Source organism: Elaeis guineensis, chromosome 3 (assembly GCF_000442705.2).
Source record: "Elaeis guineensis isolate ETL-2024a chromosome 3, EG11, whole genome shotgun sequence".
NCBI classification, from domain to species: Eukaryota; Viridiplantae; Streptophyta; class Magnoliopsida; order Arecales; family Arecaceae; genus Elaeis; species Elaeis guineensis.
The window spans coordinates 109,780,969-109,788,278 of record NC_025995.2 but is presented as its reverse complement, the minus strand read 5'-3'; the positions used below and the strand labels follow the sequence as shown (position 1 = coordinate 109,788,278).

General features: G+C 34.2%; 1 long non-coding RNA gene across 1 annotated transcript; it reads left to right on the top strand.

Annotated features, from left to right (window-relative positions):
* The first annotated feature begins 2,985 nt into the window (after window positions 1-2,985).
* On the top strand, window positions 2,986-7,158 carry LOC140856126 (uncharacterized). Its single transcript, XR_012139501.1, has 4 exons — window positions 2,986-3,431; window positions 3,560-3,602; window positions 6,655-6,746; window positions 6,901-7,158. It is a non-coding gene; the product is annotated as an uncharacterized lncRNA (long non-coding RNA).
* The last annotated feature ends 152 nt before the right edge of the window (window positions 7,159-7,310 follow it).

Genomic DNA, 7,310 nt, shown 5'->3' with positions numbered 1-7,310 from the left:
CCCTGCGATGAAAAAATTCCGTAACGGCTAGTTTGTCAGCTCGTTTTGGTGTATTTAATTCTCATTTAATGATCTCTAACGGCTCAAAAACTATCCAGATCACTCTCCACCATCATTTGAAGCTATAAAAGGCACTTAAAGGAGGAAATAAATAAGGTTTCAAAAAGAGGTTTTTCAAGCATTCATTTCAGCCCTAAGAAAGAGCCCTCTTGAAGTTAAAGAAGCTTTCATTTCAAGTTCACCAACTCCTCAAGAGCTCATTCAAGTCTTCAACCACCTTGAGGAAAATCAGAAAAGCTTCTTCATTATTGTGTAAAGTGTATTTAAAGCTTTATTTGCTCATTAAAGGAGCTACATTTGTATTTCCGTGTGATTAACTGTTATACTCTGTTTTTGAGTTGATCTTTAGTTTTGGAAGAGTTCCAAAACGTAGAAAGATTGATTCGAACCTTGAATCGGATTGTATTGGGTTGGCTTGTATCCGGAAAACAAGTGTTCTAGCTTAAGATAGCTAGAGTCGGAGGTACCGACGTTGTATTCTTATTGAATATGATTTAGTGGATTTGAATTCTCAAGTAGGAGCTTGGGGAGTGGATGTAGGTGCAAGATTGGCATCGAACCACTATAAATCTTGATTGTTTGTGGTGTGCTTACTTATTTTTTATCTTATTTTTTTTTCCTTCTTGTACTCTTGCATCTAACATCTTCACTTTGCTTAAATCACTCACTTCAACTAACTTGCCTTTTATTACTTAATCCTTGTGGTTCTAGATTAATTTTAAATTTTTAAAAATCCAATTCACCCCCCTCTTGGGTTGCATAGCTGGACAACAGAGAATGATGGATGACGGAGAGGATAGATGGATGGAGAGGATAGATGGATCATCCATCCATTATCTCAAGTATTTGGTGAAATATGAAAGGATGGATGAAAATAATTTTTTCTTTATTTATTATGGAAAGAAATAATTTATAATTATATAAAATTATATAAATATTTAATTTTAATTAAATTAAATTAAATAGATGATTTTATAAATTATTTATAAGTGAATTAATTTATATATTAATTATATAAATAATTAATTATTTTATAGTTTAATTTAAATAGTTAATTAATTTTATATAAATGATTAACTAAAAATTTATATATTAATAAAAAATAAAAGGCAATTCTTATCATTTACTTATAATAATGAAAATTATGTACTAAAATCAAAGTAATTGATAATAAAATTTAATAATATTGGATTAATAATATAGATAAAATAAAATATATATAAATAAAATAAATAAAAAAATAAAAAAAATATTATAATTTTATTAAAAAATTAATGAAAAATTATGTTATCAATTCAGAAATCTACCGCTCATATGTTTCGTCCTTTCTTCTTTAAAGGAAGTAAATTGATAGACCAAAATAGATATATAATTTATTATTTTTTTATTTTTAATTTTTTGAATTAAATAATAAATAAAAATTATTTATGTTTCCAATTCTATTCATTTTTTCTCTTACAACCCCAGTCAAACATACAATTAAGTTTAAAAAAACCTGGAACCAGCCCAATATGAGTATATTTAAGAATGACGAATCTGGCAGGTACCAACTTATTTCTTGCTATTATTTATGCCAGACCTCACCAAGCCATTCCACGTGATATATGCTTAGATAATTTGGCTGGCTACGTACCTCAAAGATTACGTTAAGACTAACGAATAATTTATTATTAATGTCTAGCTCCACGGACGACAGCTGGATTAGGTGAGATCATACTTCATATAAAGCTGTTCGATTGATAATAACTGGTTGTACGGCTTGGTCAGAACGTTAGAAACTACGCCAAAGTATTCCAATAATTTGTTCTGCGTTTCTTTGGACCGTCAAGCGGTCGGAATGTGCACGACGGGTCAAACAACCAGCCATTCAATTCCGAGGAAACAATTTTCTACCACCTCGGGTCTCCATTTGGGAAAAAGGTATGGCTGGCTCGCTAGAAAGGTAATGGAATGTGAGCTAGCCATGTCTTGTGTCGCACAATGGCTATAGATTTCAGAAAAAGTAACATGACCATGTCAAGCTGTGGCACATTAATTTTTAAATGAATGGAAATGGTAGTGGTATTATCGCTTGAAGCTAGAATCTTCGTCCAAAAACCATGATATTAAGTTCGGTGTCATTTCGTTTAAATGCATTGTATAGTGCACGCTATATCAAAATGTTTGGTATTATATTTGAGGAATAAAATTAGAAGTCCGTTGTTTGTATCATCCGGTACTGAGATCAATTTGTTAGATCCACTAAGTATCCAAATAAGGTTATATTTTTTATCACAAAATCAATTTTATTAGAGAAAAAGAGCGAGGAGCCTACTATAGTGGTGGTATTGGTTTACTTAATTATTGATTTCTGCCTTCTAATGCATCTTATTTGATGTTCAAATATTTTTATATTTGATATTTTTAAAAAAAATTTTCCAAAATTTTAATTTTTTTTGATAATTAAAAATGAAGATATAATATACACTATCAAGAAAAGTAAACAGAAAAATCATATAACTATTCTATCTCGATCATCAACAACAACAATAATAATAAATCAAATATATTTTCAACAACCAAAATATTTACTATCTAATTGATGGATGATCGTTATCGCACATGCACATGCAAATGTACATATGTACATGCATGTGTGTGTGTATATATATATATATATATATATAACTTTGAAGATGACAGTGAATATCCAATTTTTCATGTTTTAACTGTTTTTTATAATTTTGTACAAGGTCTGCTAAAATGCAAGAGATAACTAAATGAGAAGCGATTCTCTCAAGCTTGTAATTACGCCGGTTCTCCGATCACAACCGTCCATGATGAGTACTACGGCTGTGATTGGATGAGTCCCATCAACTAGCTACTCTGTCTATATGTTTCGGTGGAGGTCCCTTTATGGTCGTAATGTCAATCATTGTCGGCCGTGGTTGGAGGACCGATGGTTTCCGGTTCAGATACGAAGAAGACAGGATCCGAGCCTTAATGAACGCCCAATCAGCGTAATGATAATACGTATATCAAACATACCAAATCGGACAGAGGTTTGAGTAGGAACGAAGGATTTAAGTACCTACTGGACCGTTTCCCTGCTCACCTGACGAGGACCAGCGAACCAAGAAGAAGCAAGCACAACCACCCCCAACCGCTCCTCCCCCTTCCCTTCGCGACAGCGACCGCCCTTCCGACGTCTCTCCCACCCCCTTACCCCTTGCCCTTTGCTTTAGATCTCCTCCTTCCCCCCTTATCTTGGCTTAAATCTTTTCTCCCCCTCCCGACGCCAATAATTCTCCAAGAAAAGGACGAGAACGGTGGCAGAATAGAGGGGGGGGGAGAGAGAGAGAGAGGGGAGATTGGATCTTGCTTGGTTTCAGGTAATCCTGGGTCTCTGCCCTGTTATCGCTTTTCTTGGATTTTAATTGTCTCCAGCTTTATGGGGTTCGTCTGAGAAGCTCTTGTTTCTCTTTCGTCTGGTTCTTGTTTTTTTTTTTTCTTCTCTCAGAGGAAGCAATATGGTGGAATCCGGGTCTTGGACTCCTGGACTGGTGTGTGTTTCAATCTTCGATATGTTTTTTCATATTTGCTCTCAATATATTGATTTTTGTTGAATTTGTAACAGGTTTTGGTTGGTTTTTGTTGCTACTGTGTTGAATTGTAGCCCTAGTGCTCACTATGATTGTTTGTTCTTGGATTTTCGCGGGTAAAATATTGTGTTGGATTTTCTTTCTTTCTTTCTTTGAATCAATGATGGATTGAACTAACAATTTCATCAAAAGAAAGACTTGGAAGCTCCACCGGAACAAAGAATTGGAAAACTACCCGGCAAAACAAATGTTTCTTTCTTGAATCAGTGTTGGATTGTGGTAACAGTTTGATCAAAAGAAAGAGAACGAAGAATCGGAAAAACTACCCCACTGCACCCCGCACCCCCTCCTCCCCTGGGGTGAAAAAAAAAAAAGGGAAAAACAAAGAATCAGAAATGACCTATCTTCCATTCGTCAGGTGGGAGGAAATTTTGTAACAGAGGATAAACTAAGGTATATGACAAAATAAAGAAGGAAGTATCCAGCACCTGAGTTAGGTGCACATGATTTGGCTTGAGTAGATTGACCTATGATCTTCTCTTTACATGTGATATAATTGTAACATGATCTGGAAGGGTCAATGCCTAGAGATGCCACCACAAAAAGAGGAGGTTTTCGTCCTGCCATTTGATAACAGGATCACAGGATTCATTTTATCTTTCTGCGTAACCAATGAAATGACTCCTAGAAGCTCCTGTCTCATGTAAAATCGGGGGAATCCTGAATCTTGAAACAACTCATTTTGACTAGCCTTTAATATTGAAAAAGAGTGATATAATGTGGATAAATTTTTCTGGTGTAAGAACAGTAAATAAACAGATAATTGTAGTCCCCAAACAGAGGTTGCAAAATCTGCACAAATTATCTCGTTGCCACCTTCTCATTTGTGATTTTCGAATGGGAACCATTTGATGATCAATTCTGTAAAAGGCAATTTATCTTCATAATTTTGATTTGGACAATTAAAATAAAAATGGAAAAATCCAAATTTTTGTGTGCACTAGATTAAAATAATTGGCACAATAATTACTATTTTTTTATTTTTTATTAAAATAATAGACATAACAGAAAAGGATAGATTTTTTATGCACAAAAAAATTCATTCATTTGCAGTTATTTCACAAGTATAGAAAGAAAAAAACAATAGTTTCATTGTAAGTATTCCATTTCATTCATGGTCACACTTAAAAGCCAAGAACTCTACCTTTGAGTTAACAATCTGAATAAAATAAATAGGATGTGTGAGCACTGTGATATGTGGATCGATCCTCTATTTCAGTTCAAATACATATGTTATGGATAATTTAGCTATGATATTGTCAGATATACACAATATTTCAAACTGTCTTGTCTAGAATGGTATTTCTTCTTTCTTGTTACTCTGACATTGTTCATTTACATGAACTATGGAATCTAGCTCTTGCAATGGCAATTACAATTTGTATCTTCACATGTCTTTATGGTGAAAATACAAAAGACATAGCGTAGCAGATTCATTTTTAAATTCAGACTGATTATGTGATTTGCTCTGTATTTTAGCCATGGTGGACCCTCCCAATCCTGGCAGTTAGAATGAATTGTGATCCATGCAGAACATTAGCATGCTTTTCTAAGGGTTTAGGATTTCATGATCAGTGCTTCACCTATCCTCTGGCTAAGATGTTTTGTCCAAATTTAGCTAAATTCAGAAAAAATGGTTTTTTTAACAAAAATCAATGATAAAAAAACAGCATTTAGGATGCCAATTATATATAAAAACTCTGCTCCATGAAATATATATATATTATATATATATATATAATATATATATATAAAGTAAGATTAGCTTAAAAAGAGGTACCTTTGCTAGATGAAAAGATCTGTTGGGTCTGCACATATGACATATACATTAAAAGTTTTAACTGAAGTAATTTTTAAATAAAGTTTTGCCTTGATTCAGATTGATAGGTTCATTATCTTGTTTGGTCATTGCCCTTGTACAGTTAAATAGGCTCAGCAAGACTTGTATCTGCCCATTTTCTTATTGTTTTGGACATATGTGGGGATGATGGGGACCCCAAACTTTATAAGTTTGAAAAGACGTGGCTAGAAAAAACTACTGTTGGAGAAGATATGGAATGCAGTAGACCTCTTAATATTGTTTAGTATCTTCATTAGAATTCCCTTCACCACCCAAATGTAGATCAACATCCAAGAGGCTTGTGGTCTACTCCAGCAATTTCATTAGCTTAATGTATCATATATTCAAAAAGGCCGATCTGGTGGATTGGCTAGCTACAAAGTGAGTCTCACATGCGGGGACCTTCACATGTATTTATTATCCTAACAACCATTGGCTACAAGGAGGAAAAGGAGCAACTAAAGTTTTTGCCAAATAAAAAAGAGCAACTAAAGTTGGAAAATGGAGAAAGAGCCTTATAGAATACATCAAAGACTTGAAAGAAAGTGGTGGTTGGTGTGGTTAACCACAAACTAAGCATCTTGTTTAGGCAAAATTTTAAAAATTGAATACAGTTCACGCCGGGACCAAAATGTTTCGTCAGTTTTTCAGCAATTGTGGACCGGAGAAACAGTTAATCTGTGCTGGAGGGCTTACTGGTTTACTATCTAAATTTAAGTAAGAGCCTTCGACTATGTCGTATATGTAATATTGCAAGTCAACTATAAAATGAGCTGTAGTAAGTGAACTCTCCCACTTCGCCAATCTCACTTCCTCCACCTCATCTCCGCATCTGAATGAAAGGCTTGGCGTTATTTCTTTCCCACCATGGCATGGTATATTAAATGGCAAAGTTAGTTGGCCGTGCAAATATCTCCTAAATGGTCAACTTGTCCTTGCACCTGACATTTTTGAGGTTTCTGATCTTGCATATGCTGTAAGCCTGTAACTATTAGCTTTGTGCTGCAAAATTCTTGATAAATGTAAGAGATGCCTTTGCTATGCTTATTTTTATCTACTGTATGAATATGCTGTCATTTGAGTCATTAGCTGTGACATTTTATTGTTGTGCAGATTTCTTTTTTCCTTGGCTTCACTCTTGTGTTTGTTTCATGGGTATATGCGGAGATACTTGAGTACAAGAAATCATCTTCTCCTTCAAAAGTGTAAGACGTTTATTACAAAATTGGGATTATTGATCATGATTATGTTTTAAATCTTTTTAAATGCATTCATAATGTACAAGGAACACAGATCTGCATTGCTCTTCTGCATGATGGTGGAAAGTTTCATGTACTTCTTCATTTGTGTTTTTTACAGTTAGCAATGGGGATATATTTTTTGTGAGCCCAACTTTGTAGCTCAGATCAGTCTGTAAATTTTTAAAGACCTTCTACAACCTTCTCATCACATGAACTGTCTCTTGTCAGTATAAATTGGTCAGTGATAGTGTTGCTACATAGCTCACCAATAATAAATGTAAGACAATAAGATATCTGGCCAGTTTAATCAGAGCTTAGAGACAGTACTCATATATTGCTAGAGGAAAAAGAAATACTGCAGGGAAATTGTGCCAGGGTGATGGGTTTCTAATTCTTTTGCTCATGTATGACATGAATCATACTGGATCAAGCAAATCGTTGCCAAGTGGTTTATGTTGTCATGCAAATCTCATGCTCTAGTGTTGCCCAGAAGTCTGTGATGATTATATGCCTCTCAATAATTCATTT